Raw genomic sequence first — 25,000 nt, forward strand, 5'->3', positions numbered from 1 at the left:
GTTAAACTTATTGATGGATATTATATTTATTGAGAAAATAATAATAATAATAAAATACTTATAGAAAAATTTATTATTATTTTATTTATTTATTATTTTTTATTATAAATAATAAAATAAAAATTATTTCCTTAATAAGTATTGACATAAATTGATAGTTGAAATATTTTTTTAAAAAAAATCTATTAAATATTAAGAAAACTATTATTATTATTATTATTATTATCACTACTACTACTACTACTACTACTACTACTATTAAAAGCTAAATATTTTTTCAGCTAAAACTGTTTACAAAAATGTTTTGCTATTTTTTTAAGCCGATATTATATTATTAAATAAATAACTATTAAGTAAATATAAAAATTTTTATTTATTTAGTAAAAAAATACACATTTTATATCATCGATAAATTAGTTAATGTTGTTGTAATTAAACTAATAATGTTAGTAATTATTTTTATAAATATAATATATATTTTACAAGTGAAAAAAAACAAAAACTTATTATTTAGTATTATTATATAATAATACAATAAAATTTTATTATTATCTAATAATTTTTAATTAYAAAGTTTATCATTTAATAATAAAAATAATATTAAATTATTATTAGATTTTTTTATGTGTTGAAAATTAAAACATTATATWTATTATTAAAACACAACAACAAAATAATAAATAAMATAAATTTTTTATAATCTTTTATTTTTTTTGCTGTATTAGTGACTATTAAATGATTAAAGTATTTATAATAATAATAATAATACTGTACTAACTATTTATATATATAATATATATTTGTAATTTAAAAAATAATAGTATTATAAAAACTATTAGTTGTTTACAAAAAAAATCATATATATATATATAAATTTTGTATATAAAAATTAATTAAAATATTATTTAATATATTGGCACTAAATGTTTAACATTGAAAAGATATTTAACTTATTTTTAAAAAAATAAATATAATTTAATATAATTTTATTTATTAAAAATCTATTTGAAATTATTAATACATTACAAACAAATTAAATAATTATTAATATAAATATAATATRTTTAAAATGTTATTAAATATTTTATTATTTTGTTTTATCAAAATMGTTATTATTATTATTATTTTCAACTATTTTAAAAATTTTTGATATAAAATTACAAAACATTAAAAGTGACAAATATTTTCAATATTATTATTATTATTTAATAAAAATATTTTTAACATTCATATATATATATATATATAACTATTTGTTGGTTAAACTAATGCAATGCACTTTACAATTGTTTTTAAATATTTTTTTTGTTTTTAACAAATAGCTATTATATTTCACATTAAAATTAATGAAAAAAAATTTAATCAAATAAAAAACAAAACAAAATATTTAAAATATTTTTCTAAAGATAATATTACACACAAAATATTATTTTTTTAAATAAAAGTTTTTCTAAAAATAAACTTAATATAAAGAAGTATTTCATTAATTATGTCCGAGCGGTTTTCTAAATAACTTTTGATTTGGTAGAGATAAATTATTTCTGTAAAAAGTTTATAATTTAGTTATTTACGCGTGATAATAACCACTTTTCATTTTTAAATTTAAATCACGTGATCACATTTTTAACGGGATGTTTGCAAACCACTATGTCAAAACCTAATATATATATAATTGATAATTTATATATATATATATATAAAATATTCGAAAATAAAATGACGTTATTTATGGATAGTAACTAATTATTAGATAAAGATTTTAATACTATTACTTTTTCTAAAAACAAAATTTTTTTATGTAAATATTTTTTTAGATAATCAAATTTAAATAAAAATTACATTATCATATTACAATGTTGCGTTTTTTAGTGTAATTTAATTATCTGAAAAAATATACATAAAAAATAGAAAAAGTAATAGTAGTAAAATCTTTATCTAATAATTGTCTATTATCCATAAATAACGTCATTTTATTTTCGAATATTTTATATAATGTGTTTTTCCACAAGTTCGAAAAGCCATAGAAAATTTATTCTTTGACCAATTTCAAAAAATTTTCTTCCCATAAATTATCAATTTAAGCTTTACAAATTTGCTATAAAATTTTTATCTTATCATTTATATATTAGGTTTTGACATACAAAATCCCGTTAAAAATGTTACGTGATTTAAATTTAAAAATGAAAAGTGGTTATTAACGCGTAAATAACTAAATTATAAACTTTTTACAGAAATAATTTATCTCTACCAAATCAAAATATAATTAATATATATATATATATTAAYATCATTTATTTATTATTTCAAATATTATTTTAATTAATATTTATTATTAGTTTATTTATTTTTTGCTTTAAATATAAATTTTTGTTAATAATAAATATGTTATATAAATATATTTAAGTATACAATATAAATGTAATTAAAAAAAAATTGTTGAAATTTTTAAAACAAATTTCTAAATAACATATGTATTTAAATTTCAATATATATTTTAATATTCAAATTTATTACATTTTTTTGGRTATGTTTTTGCTTTTAAAAGTAAATGATTATCTCTCTCTCTCTCTCTCTCTCTCTCTCTCTCTCTCTCTCTCTCTCTCTCTCTCTATCTATCTATCTATCTATCTATCTATCTATATATACATAAATTATATTATACTTTTCAATGGCATAGATGTGTAACACACACATACATACAGAGAGAGAGAGAGAGAGAGAGAGAGAGAGAGAGAGAGAGAGCACTTAAACTTAAATAAACTAAATTTAATTATATATATATACTGTATATAATATATTTAATATTTTTAACTTTCAAATAAGTAATAAAATAAATTCATCTATAATAGTATATACAGTATATATACATATAAATAAATGGACACTACTATTGATTTTTTTTAAATAAAATTTTTAAATATTTATATTAGAGATTTATATATATATATATAAATGAAAATACATTAGCTTTTTATTTATTTTGTTTTTTTTATTTATTTAATATTATTATTATTACATAAAAGATTTTAGTTTTCAATCAAAAAAATAAATAAAATAAAATAAAAAATCATTTATACATTAACTATTGTGTATTATTAATAATAAATAATATATGAATAACTTATTATTTGTTAAAGTATTGTAATAATAATAATAATAATAATAATAAAAATTGTTTTTATTTAATTTTTCTAAACTAATAATACTTTATGTATTTATTTAATTAAATTATTAATTTTTGAATAATTATGTATGGTTTTAAAAAAATTTATAAAAATAAAATAATAATAATTATTATTATTATTTATTATTGAATTAATTTACATTAATAAATAAAAATATTTTTACCTAATATATAAATATATTTAAATAATAATTAAATATAATATTTTAATAATAAATATTAGATACTAATCCGTAATTACTAATAAATTATGTAAATATTTTAATTAAAAATAATTTATTAAATTTCCACTCAAATCTATTATATAAATTAACAACAAAATTAGTTGTCTTTTTTAAAAAAATATATATATATTATATATATTTTTCAAAAAATAATAAYCCWTTAATTTATTTTGTTTAACACAAATATTTACTTATTTAAAATTAGTTATCATCTAATTTACTGTACATTATATATATATATATATATATATATATATATATATATATATAATTGTAAGTTTTGCCAAACAATTTTTAATTGTACAGTAGTTTATATATATATATATTTTTCTAAAAATATTTATTCAATATATATATATATATATATATATATGTAGTATTTGTTGACATTTAAAGAGTTAATATTATTATTGAATTTACTTTACAAYACACTACACACACATACACACACACACACTCACACACATACATACATATACACACACATACATACATATACACACACATACATACATATACACACACATACATACATATACACACACATACATACATATACACACACACACACACACACATACATACACACACACATACATACATATACACACACATACATACACACACATACATACACACACATACAAACATAATGTAYAWCAAATAAAAATAAAATTAGATTTTTTTSTTAAAAAAATAGATAAACACTTATTTTYAAAAGAAATACAACATTTTTATTTGATTGTTATCKTTAGTATAACATTAGGTAATAATAATAMTAATACTAATTAAATTAATTTTTTTAACAAACACAATATATACACACATTTGACAATTAATTATGTAAATTGTAATAATTATTATTGTATTTTATTCAATATCATCAGTGATGTATATATAATTTTTTTTATAAAGTATTAATATATACTATATATATATATATATATATATAAATATATATATATATTCAGTACATTACAATACTATACAAATAAATGCTAATTTATAACCAAAAAAAAATATACATTTACAATATGTCCTAATATTGTACACAAAAAATGTTTGCAAATATTATAAATAAATATACAATATATATATATATATATATATATAGTATTTGATATATGATTGATTAATAATCATTTTTATCTACCAGTGCTTAATGGGTGTGTGTGTGTATGTCTATATGATATATATATATATTAAAATAAATTTATGTACCAGTATGTAAATTATATATATATATATTGATATATACTGTATATTTTATTTTTAGRAAATTTAGTCCTAATGTAAAATATTTGCAATATATTTATAAATTGTATTTAATATTGATATATGTTATCTAATAGTATAATATAAATATATATATATTGATAGGTATATGTATTTTAAATAAAAATTTTATAAGATTTAAATTTATATCAGATATATACAGTATATACAAATGTATTGTATATTTCAAAAACATATCTATATATTAAATAATATCAATAAAACTTATATCAAATACATATCTAATATATATATGATATAAATGTTTGTAAATATTTTATTTATATATATATACAGTAAATACCTTAAAGCAATACTTATATGATATTTATATAGATATATATATATATATAAAGAAAAACAGATTTAAATAAAATATTGAAATTTATTTTTATACAAATATATATATCAATAATTGATTTATATAAATGTATTTCCGATTTTAGTATATTTGTAGAAAAAATAAATAAATTCAATCATTAACTTTATAACTCAAACAAAATAATACTCAAACAAAAACATAATCTCTATTTAAATAAATAAATAACAAAATAAAATACCAATTGATATATTATTATATATATACTTAAAGTAGAAAATGTTTATCAAAAAATAAAATAATTATATTATATTGTATTTAATAGATAAGCAACAAAAAAACGTTTGATTGTATTTTATTTTAATAAAATAAAAAACCTTAAAACAAAAGTAGATAACAAAATAAATTTTATTTTATTTTTTTTTTAGATACAGTACTACTATTGCTTACTTAAGTTACTGGTAATTACAAACACAGATAGTAAATGATAAAAAAAACTAAAAAAAAATAAAAAAAACTAAAAAAATCTATTGTATTTTTTTAAGTATAGTATATATACWGTAAATGTTCTCTCTCTCTCTCTCTCTCTCTCTCTCTCTCTCTCTCTCAGAGAGAGAGAGAGAGAGCCTTAAGGATAGGAAAACATGTGTTGAATTGGTTTTTTCAAAAACACATTGAATGAATCAAATTCAGTGCACAGAATATTCTTGAAGTAGATTTTTGTTGAATTGAATTTTTATTTTTGAAAGAGAGAGAGAGAGAGAGACTGATAGAGAGAGAGAGAGAGAGAGAGAGAGAGAGTGAAAAAGAGAGAGAGAGAGAGAGAGAGAGAGAGAGAGAGAGAGAGAGTAGGAAAAAGGATAACCACAGGAWATGTTCAGAAACTATGAGAGAGAGAGAGAGAGAGAGAGAGAGAGAGAGAGAGAGAGAGAGAGAGAGAGAGAGAGAGAGAGAGAGAGAGATAATGTTGAGTGAAATTGCCAACACTTTTGTTGAATTACATGATTGATATGGTATGTAATGGTCAGCAAAAAAAACAGTATTAWATATATTAATATATATATATATATATTTATACTTTATATACAGTATATATATATATATATATATATATATATATATATATATATATTGAGAGAGTTTATGAACCGTTATATAAACTGTTCATATATATAAACTAAATAAATAGACAAAACATATATATATATATATATATATATATATATAAATGTGTGACCACTACTAGTATACTACTAGTATATAATAATAGTATTATTATTATTATTATAAACAATTTACTTTATATTTTATTTATTTAATTTTTTTTGATTGATATAAATGAAAATATTTACAACAAAAATAATTAAATGTTTAGTATGATATTTAAAAAAATAAAAATTGAAAAATAATAACAACAATAATAATAAATATATAATTTTTATTAATAAATAAAACTTTCAAAATTCATAATTATTATTTTTATTATCTTATATTATCATATATTTTAATTTTAAAAAAATTAATAATAAAATAAATATTTCGTTCAAAAAAAATCCGACAAAAAATAAAAAAAAAAATATTTTTTAAAAATTTGAAAATATATAAATATATTTTTTTTATAATTATGCCCTAACTCTCTCTCTCTTTCTCTCTTTCTCTCTCTTTCTCTCTCTCTCTCTCTCTACTAGTTATACAATAGTACTGTATATAAGATAGTATTATACAATATATATACTGTATATACAATATATTGTATACTAAACATTGAATCCCTATATTTAATGCTAGATTTATTGGTATTTTTTTTATATACGTATACATTATATGTATGTATGTTAAGAGTCAAGTGTTAAGAAAATATCTCTTTTTATTTTGTTGTTGAGATTCTCTCCTCTCTCTCTCTCTCTCTCTCTCTCTTATAATAAACAAAATGACAATACTATTAGTTTTTTCTATCACTACTACTACTACTACTACTACTACTTGTATTATACAGTATTAGTGTATTACTTAACAAACACTTATATCACTAGTAAAGTATTAATATATTATTATTATTATTATTATTATTATTAAATAACTTATTGTATATATCATTGTTAAGATTGTCTGACACATTGTCATACAATACAAGTAGTAGTAGTAGTAGTAGTAGTAGTAGTAGTAGTAGTAGTAGTAGTAGTAGTAGTAGTAGTACTGTATATATATATATATCTATATATAAGTTATGTGTTTTTTTATAACAATATATTATATATATATATATTGTATGATATATTATATACAGAATATAAATTAATTTTATTTTGATAACAACTGAGAAATAAGTTGTTTTTAAAACAAAAATTAAAATAATTTATTAATTTTCCAAAAAAAATATTTAACAAAATTATTAGACAAATAAATTATTTTTTGATATAAAATATATTAAAACAAAATTAAACATAAAAAACAAAACATAAAATGTTTTATTTTTATTGATTATTATTATTATTATATAATAAATAAAATACTATTTTATTGTTGTTGTTGTAAAAAATTATTAAATTATTATAATTAATATTGAAATATATATTAACAATATATATATATTAAATGATATTTTGTCGATAAAAAAAATGTATTATTATTATTATTATTGTTTTTAGTTTATTCAATGATTTTATTTTTTGAAACTATTATTATTAATAATAATATGTTAAAAACATTTTCAAGTTTTGCTTAACAACATAACAACAACAACAACGCTAACAATAAACAAATTAAATAATTTCCTAATAGTATTGACATTACTATATATATATATAATATATATATATATATATATTATTGTATATATTATATATATATATTATATTATACATTAGTATTTAGACAACAATTTAATTATACGTTTAAATTATTTTCTAAATAATTTATTTTTTAGAAATATATTTATATTGAATTGAATTTATATTATATTTTATTTTATATGTTTTGATGAAATATAATATATTTGTATTGTTTTGTTGTTGTTATTGTTGCAAAAAAAACTATGTTTTATTTTTTTAATGTAAATAAATAAATATATATATATTGTATATAAATTTTGAAAATACAATGTTTTTAATTTAGTTTAGAATTTTTAGTTTTATTATAAATCTATTAATTTTAAATTTTAGATTAAATTTTTTTTATCATATATTGATTGTTCATTTTATTTTACTTAAAAATATTTTATTTATTTTTTCCAATTTTTTTTTATTTTGCAATTATAATAATTCAATATATTTTCTATAAAACTGGATATTGTTTTATATATATATTATTTGCTAAACAAAAAACAAAAATTATTTGAAATCTATTGACTTTTAAAATGTCAAAATAAAATAATAATAAAAAAATTTATTTTTATATATATATATTTTTTGGTGAATAAATTTTTATTTTATTTTTTCTTATTAAATCAATATATTTTAAATTAAAATACAAGTCTATTATAATAATAAAATTGTCAATTTTTTTTAGTTCACATAAAAAATAAATTACATTCAAATATATTATATATATATATTGTTTATATATATATAATTTATATCATAAATTGAATTTACATTTATTATTATTATTATATGATTTCGTTAGACATTGAAATATACATTTTTATACAACAAAAATATGTGTTATTTATTTGATTTTTAGTGACTGATTATTTTATCCATAAAAAATCAATTAAATATATATATATATATATATATATGAATAAAAAGTTTTTTGTTTGTTACTAACAATTATTTAATATACAGTATATATTTATATATAGTAATAATGTTTTAAATTTTTAATATTTATAATATTTATAACATTATAATAGCATTAAATTTTTATTACCGGGTATTAAAAAGGGTATTAACTTTAATGAATTATTTAGTTATTTTTTTGATAAAACAAAAAACATAAAAATTTATTTTTATATATTTTTAATATATATATATATAATAATAATAATATATTAGTAACAAAAAAAACAGTATTAAATAATAATGTTTTATTTTTATGTTAAATACATATTATTTTAAAAACATTAGTTAATCTTTAAATATTTTTTAAAAAAAAATATTTACACTAAAATACAGTAATATTATTATTAATAAAAAAAAATTTGAAAACATATAAATAGTTTCAAAAATATGTATTATATTTAAATAATAAAAAAATCTGATTATTATTATTAACTAATTAATTAATTAATTAATTAAAATAAACTATTATTAATATTATTACTATTTATTAGTATAATATAATAGTAACAAAAAATATATTAAAATATAATTATATATTAATATAATTACTGTACACTTAAACTAATGTTTTATTTAAACTAAAATATATATACATATGAAAAAAATAATAATTTTATAAAAAAAACAGTTAATTTAATTGTAAAAAATTAATTAAAATTTTTATTTGACACATAAAAAATAAATTACATTCAAATATTATATCAATAAATTGAATTTACATTTATTATTATTATTATATGATTTCGTAGACATTGAAATATACATTTTTATACAACAAAAATATGTGTTATTTATTTGATTATTATTTTTTTAGAAAAATACAAACAAAAATATATACATGTATACAAAAAAAAAATTTATAATTTTATAAAAACAGTTAATTTAATTGTAAAATATTTATTTTATTTATTTATTTATTTATTTTCAGTCAAAACGGTTCAAAAGATCCGTGGCGTCGACCGGAGGACACGGATGTGGACAACGAGAGGGCCCGACTGGCCTTTCAGGCACTGTTCAAAGTCACAGCTCGGGTACCCGAATCGGAAGAGTATAACCAATTTGTCCGATCGGTTAAAACTATTGCCAAAACCGAGTTTGACTTTAACTATGGAGAGGAAGAGGTATTTATATTTATTTTTTAATTAAATTAATTAATTAATTTTTTAAAATTAAAAATTTTTTGATAAAATTATTTTATTATTATTATTATTAGTAATTAGTATTAAATATTCTGAACTTAATTATTATTATCGTTTTAAATTATATAAAAAAATTTTTGCTTAATTATATTTTTTTAGTATAATTAGTAATTAAATAAATAATTATTTTAGTTTTATTTAAAAAAAAATTATTGTATAATCATATTTAGGAAAATAAGATTAAATTTATTTTTTATTTTTTATTTATTATTATTATTAATTAATATTTAGTTTAAATATTTTTGTTGTTTTTTAATTATATATGAAAATAAATATTTTTAAATATAAATGTTTATCTATAAGACATTTACGACTTTTATTTAGTAATTTTTTTTTTTAATTAAAGTTTTGTTTTTTTTTTGTTATAACTTTAATATAAAATATATAAATATTTTATTACTATATCTATTAATTGCATAAATGATTTGCTTAAATGCATTGAAAAAAAAGTATAAGTATTTAAATGGCATTTATAAATGTTTCAACAAATATTTAAATTGCAATTTAATGTATTTTTTATCTCTAATATAATAAAATGTTTAGAAAATATTTTTTTTAAGGAAATAGTTGTTCACAAAAAATATATATTTAATTAATTTAACAAATAGTTTTCATCAACAAAATTAAAATACTTTTTTTTATATATATTAATATTATATATATATATATATATTTATTGATATTAAAAGTTATATCTAACTAAACATTACTATAATAATAATAATAACAATAAGTTATAGTAGTAGTAGTATTAGTAGATATAGATAGTTATTAAAAAAAATGTTTCAAATTGTTTTTATTATATATATAGTATATCTAAATAATACAATAAAAATAATAATAATAATAAATGTATTAAAAAATATTTTAAACGCTTCAATAAATAATTTGCTAATCAAAAAATAAAACTATGTTTTGCATATATATATATATATATATATATATATATATATATATACTTTAATATTATATTGTATAATGATTTTTATTAAATGTTAAAAAAATAACAAAAAATATTTTATCCATTTATTTTAGTCAAACTTTTTTTGTTTTGTTTAAATATTTTATAGTATTAGCAACAAAAAAATAATATCAAAAAATATTTTATTAGTTTACATATATTTAATTAATATTTAAGATATTTTTTTTGTTATTAAATATTTATTTTGCCAGTTATCATATCAGTTAAAAATAATAATATTTAAATAAATGGATATTAATTGAAATATGATATTTGAAATAATAATAATAATAATAATTTTTTTACTCAATTTTTTAATAATTACACTGTTTTTTATTTTAACTTATTTAAGCAATTAATTAGTTAATTAGGTTTTTTTTTAATAATTTAGTAAAACTATACATTAATATAAAAAACAATTAATAAATATTTAAATCTATTTATTATATATAGTGTGTATGTATGTATGTATGTATGTATGTATGTATGTATGTATGTATGTATGTATGTATGTATGTATGTATGTATGTATGTATGTATGTATGTATGTATGTATGTATGTATGTATGTATGTATGTATGTATGTATGTATGTATGTATGTATGTATGTATGTATGTATGTATGTATGTATGTATGTATGTATGTATGTATGTATGTATGTATGTATGTATGTATGTATGTATGTATGTATGTATGTATGTATGTATGTATGTATGTATGTATGTATGTATGTATGTATGTATGTATGTATGTATGTGTGTATGTATGTATGTGTTTGTATGTATGTATGTGTGTGTTTGTGTGTCAATGTGTCAATGTATAAGCAATTAAATAAATTGCATTTTATATATCAATATATATATATTTATACAGTATGTTGTATATAAAGTATATGTGAAATATATATTTATCTATTTTTAAAACATAAGATAAGGACAGAAAAAAATAACATAAAGTTATTGTGAAAATCATATTTTTAGTTTCATTTATATTGAAAGAGAGAGAGAGAGTATAAATCAAAATGTCATTAATATAAGTAATATATATATATATATACCAAAGTGTACCCAATATTTTATATTTAGTGATTTATTGTCTATTTTTGTTACACATTTTGTGTGACACACACACACACACACACACACACACACACACACACACACACACACACACACACACACACACACACTCACTCACTCACTCACTCACTCACAATAACGACAACACATTTTATTTGCTATACATTTAGTACTAATGAAATAAAAATTTGTTTTTTTTAATAACATTATTGTTAGACATGTGTTGTTGTTTTGCTATATGTTTTTGATGTGTTGTCCACACATGTGATGTGTCAAACAATTGACTAAAAATAAAACATTTATTTTGTTGTTTAGTGTGTGTATGTGTGTGTATATGTGTGTGTATATGTGTGTGTGTATGTGTGTGTATATGTGTGTATATGTGTGTGTATGTGTGTGTATATGTGTGTGTATATGTGTGTGTATGTGTGTGTATATGTGTGTGTATGTGTGTGTATGTGTGTGTATGTGTGTGTATATGTGTGTGTATGTGTGTGTATATGTGTGTGTATGTGTGCGTATGTGTGTGTATATGTGTGTGTATATGTGTGTGTATATGTGTGTGTATATGTGTGTGTATATGTGTGTGTATGTGTGTGTGTWTGTGTGTGTGTGTGTGTGTGTGTGTGTGTGTGTGTGTGTGTGTGTGTGTGTGTGTGTGTGTGTGTGAATAAAAACATATGTTTGTATATAAAAATAATTGTAAACAATTTTTTTTATGTATATTAATTTTTTTTATATCTACTATATATTAAAATTTATTATTAGTACTAATATTATTGAAATTAGTTTTTATAGTATTTTTTCTAATAAAAAAAAAGTCAAATAATGATCACTTATAATAAAAAAAATATAAAATAATTTTATTTAAAAAAAAAAATATACTTAACTAATCATAAATTATTTATTATTATAAATAATATTAAAATAATTTATAATTAAACTAAGAAATAATTAAATAAATTTTTTCAATTTATTAGAATTTAATTTCTAATATATTATCGAATTATTTTTATTTTCTAGCAATTAATCAATAAAATTTAATTAATAAATATTTTATTATTATTATTATTATTATTATATATAAAAATATATATTTATTTATTTTTTATTTTCATTTTTTTATTCAACAATAATACTAAAAAAAAAAAAAAAAGGTATCGACTTTTGTGACAGCATTTCACGAATCAATTTATTTGTATGCCTTAGCCTTGAATGAGACAATCACTACAGGATTTTCATCAGCAAATGGTAGTGTAATAACACGTAAAATGTGGAACAGAACCTATTCAGGTGATGATAATAATAATAATAATAATAATAAAATATATTTTTTATTAAAAAAAATTTTTATAAAAAAAAATTTTAAAAATCCAATAAATATTAAACAAACAAACAAACAAACAATAATGTTWTTTTTAAAGTTATTTATTAACAAACATTTAGTTAATTATAGATAATAGCATAGAATATATTATTAATATTTTTTTTTAGTGATATATAAATATTTTTTTAGTGATATATATAAATATTTTTTAGTCATATATAAATATTTTTTTTAGTAATATATATCACTATATATAGATCATTATATATATATTACTATATATATATATATATAGTAATATATACAGTATATACCGGTATATATCTATACAAATATTCTAATGTATTTATAATGCAAACAAATAAACCAACAACAAAAAATTAGTGACAAATATTATAAATACTATTTTTTTGGTTGTTTTATTTGATTTGTTTGTTTGTTTTGATAGTCTATTCAAATAATAATTTAATTTTATTGTTGATGTTGTTGTTGTTAGATAAAACACACACACAAACACACACATACATTACAATATTAAATATATAATAATAATAATAATAATAATAATACAAAACATTTTATCATTTCATAAAAAGCATGCATACATTACACATACATTATATGATATAAAAAATATTAGTTTTTTATTTATTTATTTTTTGTGTGTGTATAATATTGATTGAATTGCACTTAAATTAAAAATATAATTTATAACAATTAATTTAAATTAATTAATTTTTTTAAAAAAATATAAACTAGTATTTCATAATATCAATCAAATATACAGTATATATATATATATTACTAGCAATTAAAATATCTATTTAAATAAAAATATTTTTAAAAAAAAATTACAATAGTTTACAACAATAACAACAAAAATTATTATTAATTTAAAATTAAATAAAATTATATTATTTTATAGAAATAGTTAGAAAAATTATATATATATATATATATATATATATATATATATATATATACAGACTATAAATATAACATAAAATTTTTTTTCAATTCAATAGCTAAACAAAATTAGCTAAACATAAAACAAAACACAATTCAATATAAAACATAAACAAAAATTATATACTATTTATATACTGATCACTAATTTATATATATATATCTATCTGTCTAACCAACTGTCCTAACCCACCCACACCCGTACCCACACACCCGCACACAGGTATTACCGGCAATGTTAGTATCGACGAAAACGGTGACCGGGCTGTCGACTACTCTCTGCTAAACCTTAACCCGTATACCGGTTACTATGAAGTTGTTAGCAATTATTATGGGGTATCCAAACAATTTCTGGATGTCCCCAACAAGTTGATACACTGGGGCCGTGGACTACCCGGTCCGCCACCCATGGACACACCCGTATGCGGGTTTGATGATGAAAAATGTGTTGACGATGTGGCCACACAGTATGCGATAGTATCGGGTATACTATCCGGTCTACTATTGATACTGTTTGTTGTGTTTATTATTGTCTACCGACACTATAAACTGGAGGCCGAGTTGGCCTCAATGACCTGGAAGATCCGATACGACGATATTGTTACCTATTCGTCGACTGGCCTACGGACGGGTGGCGGCGGCGGCGGTCTCGGTGGTGGTCGACCCGGGTTTGGTTCACGTATGAGTCTGGCCAGGGTTAGTCTAGTTTGTTATTATTATTATTATTATTATTATTATTATATAAATTCAAAATAATATTATTATTAATAATCAATAATTTAATCTAAAAATATGAATATTAATAATAATTATTAGAAATAATTTAGAAAAACTATTATTATTATTATTATATTTTTTTAAAATAATTTTTTTTAAAAATTTATTTCTAATATTTATTATTTGTATTTTAGTAATTTTAGTTTAAATTATTATTATTATATAAATTAAAAATAATATTATTAATAATAATCAATAATTTAATCTAAAAATACGAATATTAATAATATATATTAGAAATAATTTAGAAAAACTATTATTATTATTATAATTTTTTAAAACTTTTTTAATAGTTTTTTAAAAAAAATTTATTTCTAATATTTATTATTTGTATTTTGTATTTTTAGATTAAATTATTATTATTATTAATATTATTTTGAATTTATTTTGAATTTATTATTTGATGATTAGTATACTATTAGTATATACTGTATATATACATATTATACATTAATAATAAGTTTATATATATACAGTATATTATATTAAAATTTCAAAAATATATATTATATATGTATAGTATATACAGAGTATTAACTAACATATTATACATTATTAATAACTATTGTTAAATCAATTGATAATTTTTTTAACTGTACTATATATATATAATATATTTATATTATATTTATATATSTATGATTTTTTTTGTTTTCAATTTTTATTAGTTATTAGTAATAACTTATTACACATAAAATATTTTTCTATATTTAATATATTATAAGTATTTAAGTATAGTTAAGTTAATTAATTAAGTTAACTTAATTAAGTTATATATATATATATAGATAAATAAATCAATATTAAGTATATTTTATTTTTTTTGAACTTAAAAATTCCAAATTTATTCAATAAATTTTATAATAATTAAATTTTTTTTATATAACATTTTWTATTTTTAAATTTGGTTACTCTAGCAATATATATATATATTGATATAATACAATAGTATAGTATATATATATAATATATATATATTTACTTTATATATATATTTATATGCTTTTAACGATTGTGAAATTTTTAAATATTTTTTTGTTGTTAGTTTGTTTGTTTGAATATATTATTTATTTAAATATAATAAATATTTAAAAAACTTTTATTATACTTATATATATATATATATATTGCAAAAGTTTTCATAAAAATTTTCTGAAAAACTATAAAACCTAATGTACTGTATATTTATATTTTTGAATAATTAATAATATTTATAAATATATATATATATATATATATATATATATATAGTAAAAACAATAATAATAATAATAATAATATAAATGATAAAACTCATTAAAAATTTTTAAAAACAACAATAACATGAAATATATTGTGTATAATAATAATAATAACATAAAACTAAACAAAATATAAAACAATTTTGTGATTAATTTTAATTGTATTCAACATTTCTATTATATTATATGTTTAATACAAAAATATTTTAAATATTAAAATATTTAAATACATTTGATATGTATCTTAAAGTTTTAATATATATATATATTGTATAAACATATGTATTGTAATAATAATACTGTAATATTATAGTTATTATTATTATTATTATTATTATTTAAAAACAATACAATGTGTGATAATATGATATATAAAGTTAAAAATTTAATTAAATTAATGCTAATTTTTATTTTATTTTTTAAATATTTAATGAAAAATCCTATAGATTAAATATATATATATATATTAAATAATAATTATTTTATTAACATATTTATAGAAACAAAAATATGTTTTTTWAAATTTTTATTTATATATATATATATATATATATAAATTTATATCATATATTATTTAATAAATTTTTAATAATATGAATACCTTTTTTAAAATATAATATCAATTATTGTTTTAGATGGCAATGACATATGTTTTAAAAAAATAATTTATTTATTTTTTTGCTAACATAATACTAATGATAATATAATTGAATTAAAAATTTTGAAATTTATTTTTATTCAAAAAAAAAATACCAAAAAAACACATTTTTATTCTCTAAACACACAAAAAAATTTGTTTAATTGTAATATTGTTTATAAAATATTTATTAGATTAGTGTAAAAAAAAGTAATAATAATAATAATAAAATTATATTAAATATACAGTATTTTCTACTAATACTTTATATWTTTTGTTGTTAGCTAAACATTATTTTAAATATATATATATATATATAATAGTATTAATAATATTAGTACTAAAAAATGACATTWTTTTAGATTGATTAAATATTATTTAAGTGATTTAAGTGATTATTTAATCAAAAAAACTAATTTTATTTTAAATATATTATAGTTATATATAAAATTTTTGTAAACAAATTATTTTATTATTATTATTATACAGTATATGATAATATATTTTACACTTGAGTTTATAGTACATAAAAAAATCGATAAACATTTTTAACATTTTTATAGAAAAATAAAATTTAAAAAATCATAATTAATTGATAAGTAGATAAATACAGTTTTGTTTGTTTTATTTTTGTAATTATAATCATTACATATATTATTATTATTTGTTTAATTATAGCTAATTAAGTTTAATAAATACTAATTAATCTAATTAACAAACAAACAATAAATAAATAATTTATATATAAAATATTTGTCTAAAAATGTTTAATTTTAAAAAAACAAATAAATTTTCACTTTATATAAATATATAATTTTAAATGATAATAATAACACCAATAATTTTTTTAAAGTATATAATAGTAAATAAAATATTTGCTTATATTTTTAAAAAATTATTTATTAAAAATATAATTTTTTTTACTAAATATTTTTTCTATACTTATACTAATCTATTACTTATTAATTTCAAAAAATATATAACTATTTATAATAACTAATAGTATTTTGAATATATTTTATATTATTAATTATTTTTAATAATTTGTTTAATTGAATTGAATTTTGATTTTGTATATCTATAAGGTAATCACAACAATAGCTGTCATGGTTTTAATGAATTTTCAAAGTTAATTTTCTTAAAAACTAAAGACAATTAAATACTAAAATTTTCTCCATCATCTTCAATAATTATTACGCAATGTATATAGAAATATTATTATTATTAATCATTTTTGACATTATAAATTATTTATTTTAAATAAACTACATTTTTTTATAATTAAAATTAAAATATTTTGCTAGTATATTAAGGGTTATATAGTGAATAAACAATAATTTTTTAAATAAATTTTTTTAAATTTTATATATAATTTGAGTTATATATTAAAACATCACTAAATTTTATCAAATCATTTATAGATTTAATAAATGTTAATTTATATAATAATTATTAAACTGATAAATAAATTTTTTAATAACTTATTTTATATAAATATATATTTTATAATTATAATTAATGATATTTTATTTTTTATTAATCATATTTAGAGACTCATAGAATTAATTTTATTTATTTTATCTTACTTCAAGATAAGTTATAAATAAAATTAAAATAATTCATTTTATTCAGCTTATAACAAAAAGTTATTATTTAATTTATAAATTTTTTACTAATTTATGACAAATAATCTAAAACAATGTTATAATAATATATTTTTAATACTATAAAATATTTGATTTTTAACTTTTATTTAAAACTTAATTATCGCTTACATTTATCTCATCTTATTTCTAATAATCGTCTTTAAAGCTTTAATTAAATCTTATTAATTTTTGATAATTTTTTTAAATCTAAGGTAACCACTATAGAATTGTGAAATTAAAAAATATATAATCATATAAATTATAATTAAATTAAAAATTTATATTTGTATTTTGAATATATTTTAAAACAAATAATTTTAAAAATTTTAATTATAAAATTTTTAATTTTAATTTGCATTTTTATCATTAACAGTAGCTTCACAGGAATAACTTAAATTGATACATTTTTGACAGATTTTTTGTWTATCTTATATTTTATATGCAATTAAATTATTTTTAATAATTTGTTTATTTTTATTGAATTTAATTTTTATTTATTACTTATTAATTGAAAACAAAACAAACAAAAAATAATAACTGATTTATAATAATAATTAAATTTCTGAATTTTGTATATCTATTTTATATAATCAATTAGTTTTAATAATTTATTTTAATTTAATTAAATTTTGATTTTTTAACTACTTATTAATTCAAACAAAAAAATAAAAAATAATAACTGATTTATAATAATAATAATAATTAAATTTCTGTATTTTTTTATATCTATTTTTATATACAATTAAATTATTTAAAATAATTTGTTTATAAATTTTTAATTATTAATAAATTAATTAATTATAAAAAAAACTAGACATCAATATCGTCGGACACATTGCCACTGATGGACAATACAAACAATTCGTGTCAGATCTTTGCCCGAACCGGACTATACAAGAGTATAGTAGTGGCCATTAAACCCATCGATAAGCTCCGGGTGGATATCACCCGTTCCCTACTCATTGAACTAAAACATGTATGTATAATATATATATCATATAAAATATAACCAAATTATAATAATAATTACAATACAATATTATTTAATAGTAGTAATTAATTAGTAAATAATTTTTTTTAAAAAAACTTAGCATGCTCAAATAAATTTTGAATTTTTAAAAATATATAATATATATGGTTTTATATTTTTAAAAAAATTTGATTGGATATATTAATTAATTAAATATAAGGCACACACACATAAATAAATCTAACAATTAAATAATAAAAATTATTTTTAATATATATTAATATATTATGTATAAAATATAAATAGTAATAATAACATAAATTTAATTATAATTTTTTTTTTAAATAATATTTTTGTTAGTCATGTAAAAAATGTTTTTTTTTATAATAATTAATATTTTTGATAAAATAAAAAAATATTTTTTGTTATATTTGACACAAAATAAACTATTATATTGTTTAATATGAATTCATATTTATAGCTAGTTTTTTCTAAATTTATTTTATAATTTTTTTTTACTTTTATATAATACAACAACAAATCACTGAAATTATTATATTATTTACTATTTTTTTACTACAAAAAAAACATTACAACAATTATCTAAATGTTCAGCAAATAATAATATTAATAATATGATTATAAATATTAATATCATTGCAATGTATTATATGTGATATTAATTTAATATACACTTAAACTAATTTCAATAATAATAATAATAGTTATGTGTAAATAAATAACAGATAGATATATATATATAATTGAAATTCACTGTTTGAAAGTAAATATAATATATATATATATATTTATAAGTGTTTTTTAATATTAAATATTATATCTATTTATTATTATTATTATATTTAACTGACAAATCGTTTGGGAATTTAATGGTTTTAATATTTATTATCACATTATTATTATTATTATTTCAATTATATAATTCATATTTATAATAATAATAATAATAATAAATATATATTTTATTGTATTGAATATAATAGATATGTATATTTTAAAAATATAATAAATTGTTGATAATATTTACTTATTTAATATAAGTCAACATTTTTTAATATTATTATTATTATTGAAAATTTAAATACATGTTTAATTTTTATCTAAAAAAAAATATTATTTACATTTTTATTGACCATTTATTTTAATAGTTTATATACTATTTAATAACTATTTAATTGTTAGGAAAAATAGTCTAAATAATAATTATTATTATTATTATCATTATTACGATAATTACTATTATTATTATCAATTAATTGTTTAATTAATTTTAATACAAATTTTATTTTTAAGTAATTAATTTAGTGATTAACAAATTAATTAATATGAAAATTAAATTAATTATTTGCTTATAATTAACAGTATTACTATTACTATTAATTATTTTTGTACATAATTTATAATATATTTCAAATGTATTTATGATTAAAAAAATTAATATATATTTTTAGTATATAACACACACTCATAATTAATGATTAAAAAATAAATTATTTTAGTTTTTTTAGATTAATATTATTATAAACTTTAGTTAATTATTTATTGCAAATAATATATATATATATTAACTAATAATATTTAAACTAATAATAATAATAATATAGTTATTATGAATATAAAGTAAATTTCAATTTTTTTTTGAATTTTTTTTAGACATATTAGTCTCATAAGCAAAACATACTGTACTTACAGTTTAAAAAATATTTTTATTAGTATATACTATACTAGACATCAATAGTAATATTTAATTATATAAAATGTATTTTTTTATTAAAAAAAATCTAAAACATATATCTCGATATATGATATTATTATTATTATTATTGATGATTAATAATATTATCTGACATTTACTATATATTATATGATATTGTGTTAATAACAGTCATATATTTTTGTTTTAATTTTATATTTTTTGTATTGTTTTATTATTTTTATCACATATATAGATATATATATTGTTAGTATACTTATTATTAGTATTAGTATTCCCAGTGTATCATCCAATACCTCAATTGTGTATCAAAAAAAATAAAATATATATTCAATTGTTTGTTATTTTATTTATTATGTATAAACAGTACAACAATGTGTATGTGTTTCAAATTTTTTTTTTTGATACAATCATTGATAAAATTATATATATATATATATATATGTATATATATATATATATATAAAGTGTAGTATACTATATATGTGTGTGTGTTTTGAAACACTTTAATCACGTATTTATTTTATACGTTATTACAGTAGTATATTGTTRTCAATAACTGTTAGTGTTTTTTTAACAACATAATTAAATAAAAAAATTTTTTATTTATTGATATATATATATATATAACATATATATACATGATATATGATAGTCACCCATCAAATTAAATATTATAATTTAAATTTTGTAAAAAAGTTTTAACCAAATAAAACCAAACTTTAGGGTATGTATAAAGTTTTATTTAAAAAACTAATTTTTGTATAAATAAAAAATATATGATATTTTATATTTTTTTTGATTATCTAAATATAGTCTTAAAAAWATATCAATAATAATAATAATAATCAAAAAATAAAAGTAGATTTCATGTATTGACTGATTAGTATATATATAGACTAACCGTATATTTTGTTTGTCACTTATATATCACTTATGATATGAAATTTTTTTTTATTATATGTAACTTAAATAAAAAAAAATATTTGACATCAAATATATATATATATATATATATATAATGTAATGTCTTAAGTAATAAATCACTAAATTTTTTTGTTTTGTTTTTAGATATAAATATATTTTTTAAGTAATAAAATAGTGATGAAATCAAACAACAAAAAAATAATTTTAAATAAACAACAACAAAAAAATACATTAAATATTCGTAGAAATTATTTATTTATTTATTTATATATATTTTTTTCGAAAAGTATTTATATTTTCGTTTAATTCAAAAAACATGTTTTAAAGCAAAATTAAATTTTGTTGCTTTTTTTGTTGGAAATGTTTTTATGAAAAATACTATTAAATGAAATTAAATTAAACTTTTCAAACATTTAGTTAAATTTAATTATATTTTTTTTTGTAAATTTTTCACATTTTTTATAAAAAATGTCTATTTTTAGTCTACTATTTAAAAAGTCATTTATTTATAATGTTATATAAGAAACAAAAAAAAATAAATTAATAATTATATTTAACTAATTTTTTTTTGAAAATATTTTTAGTTATAATTATTTTGCATTTTTATATTTTAATTACTTCTGATAAAAATATTTTTGAAATTTATGTTTTGGTTTTTATGAATTATTTAGTTTTATTATTATTATTATTAATGTATTAAAAATTATAKCAAAATAACACATAATAATAATAATAATAACCATAAAATTACAATCAATATACTGTATATATATATAATAGTTTATACAGTACTATAACTTTATATTATATTATTAACTTATAAATTACTAAAATATTACTAAATAATAAATTTTAAATATTATACTTATATAATTTAAATAAAATAATAATTATAATAATAATAATATAATTATTTTAAAAAATATTATTAATTATTTATAATTAAATATAATAATTATAWATAYATATATAYAAATACTTACTTAAATTTATACACAAATAAAACATTTTCACAAAACAAAATTTACTAAAAAAATAAATTAATAAAAAAAAAATGGCGCATGCTAAATTCTAATTAAATTAAATCAATCAATCAAACAAAATAATTATTTTTCAAAAAAAAATTAATTAATAATACCTAGATTATATAGATGAAAAAAATAATAATCAAAAAAATGCGCATGCTAAATTCTATAGTTAAATTTATTAAATTAAATTAAAATAATTGTTTTTAAAAAATAAATTAATAATACCTAGATTATATAAATCAAAAAAATAATAATAAAAAGAATTACGCATGCTAAATTCTAATTAAATCAAATTAAATCAAATTAAATCAAATTAAATCAAATTAAATCAAATTAAATCAAATTAAATCAAATTAAATCAATCAATCAATCAAACAAAATAATTATTTTTCAAAAAAAATTAACTAACAATACCTAGATTATATAGATGAAAAAAATAATAATCAAAAAAATGCGCATGCTAAATTCTATAATTAAATTCTAATAAATTAAATTAAAATAATTGTTTTTTAATTTAAAATAAATTAATAATACCTAGATGATATAGGTCAACAACAAAAAAATAATAATCAAAAAAAAATGCGCATGCTAAACTCTATAATTAAATTAATTAATAATAATTTTTGGTTTTTTTAATTTAAAAAAAAAAATTAACTACCACCTAGATGAAAGATCTACAACACAATCATGTTGTCCGATTTTTGGGGGCGTGCCTCGAACCGCCCAATTGCTGTATAATTACCGAATATTGTCCAAAAGGGTCGCTCCAGGATATCCTGGAAAACGATGAAATCAAATTAGACTGGATGTTCCGCTATTCATTGATGCACGATATTATCAAAGGGATAGCCTACTTGCATACCAGTGATCATATACATGTGCATGGTAATTTGAAATCCAGCAATTGTGTGGTCGACTCCCGATTTGTCCTAAAAGTTACCGATTTTGGACTACAATCCCTACGATCGCAGCAACAGTTTGATTGCGATCGCGAATCGTATGCCTATTGGCGAAGTAATTATTGATTTTTATTATTATTATTATTATTATTATTAATTATTATTATTATTATTAATTATTATTATTATTATTAATTATTATTATTATTATTAATTATTATTATTATTATTAATTATTATTATTATTATTAATTATTATTATTATTATTATTAATTTTATTATTATTATTATTAATATTAATTAATTATTATTAATATTATTATTATTAATATTATTATTATTAATATTATTATTGTTATTAATTATTAATTATTATTAATTATTATTATTAAGTATTAATAATTATTATTATTAATTATTATTATTAATAATTAATTAATTAATATTTAAATATTTTTTGTTGATAAATATTTAGTATTTTTTAAACAATTAATATTTTTTGTTTTATTATTATAATTAATTAATTTTTATTTTTGATTTAGTTAAATGGTTTATTGTATAATTATTTATTGATAGTATTGATACTATTGTATAAATCCTACTATTTTTATTCAAAAAAAAAATAGTAAAAATTTTTATTTAATTTTATAGTTATAGTAGAGTTAGAGTTAGAGTTAGAGTTAGAGAGATAGAGAGAGAGAGAGAGAGAGAGAGTTTGTATTAAAAACTTATTTATATATTTTAAAAATATTTTAACTATTTATTTGATTCATATATTATAATGACTTATTTGTTGCCATAAGTTGTTTAAGTATTTATTTA

At 15.6% G+C, this 25,000-nt stretch overlaps 1 pseudogene; it reads left to right on the forward strand.

Annotated features, from left to right (window-relative positions):
* LOC128956602 (atrial natriuretic peptide receptor 1-like) overlaps window positions 1-25,000 on the forward strand; it is a 63,598-nt pseudogene that overhangs the window by 23,098 nt on the left and 15,500 nt on the right.

The sequence above is a fragment of the Oppia nitens genome, unplaced genomic scaffold, assembly GCF_028296485.1.
Source record: "Oppia nitens isolate AA-2021 unplaced genomic scaffold, nextdenovo-longstitch-racon4-pilon3 scaffold31_pilon_pilon_pilon, whole genome shotgun sequence".
In the NCBI taxonomy this organism is placed as follows: domain Eukaryota; kingdom Metazoa; phylum Arthropoda; class Arachnida; order Sarcoptiformes; family Oppiidae; genus Oppia; species Oppia nitens.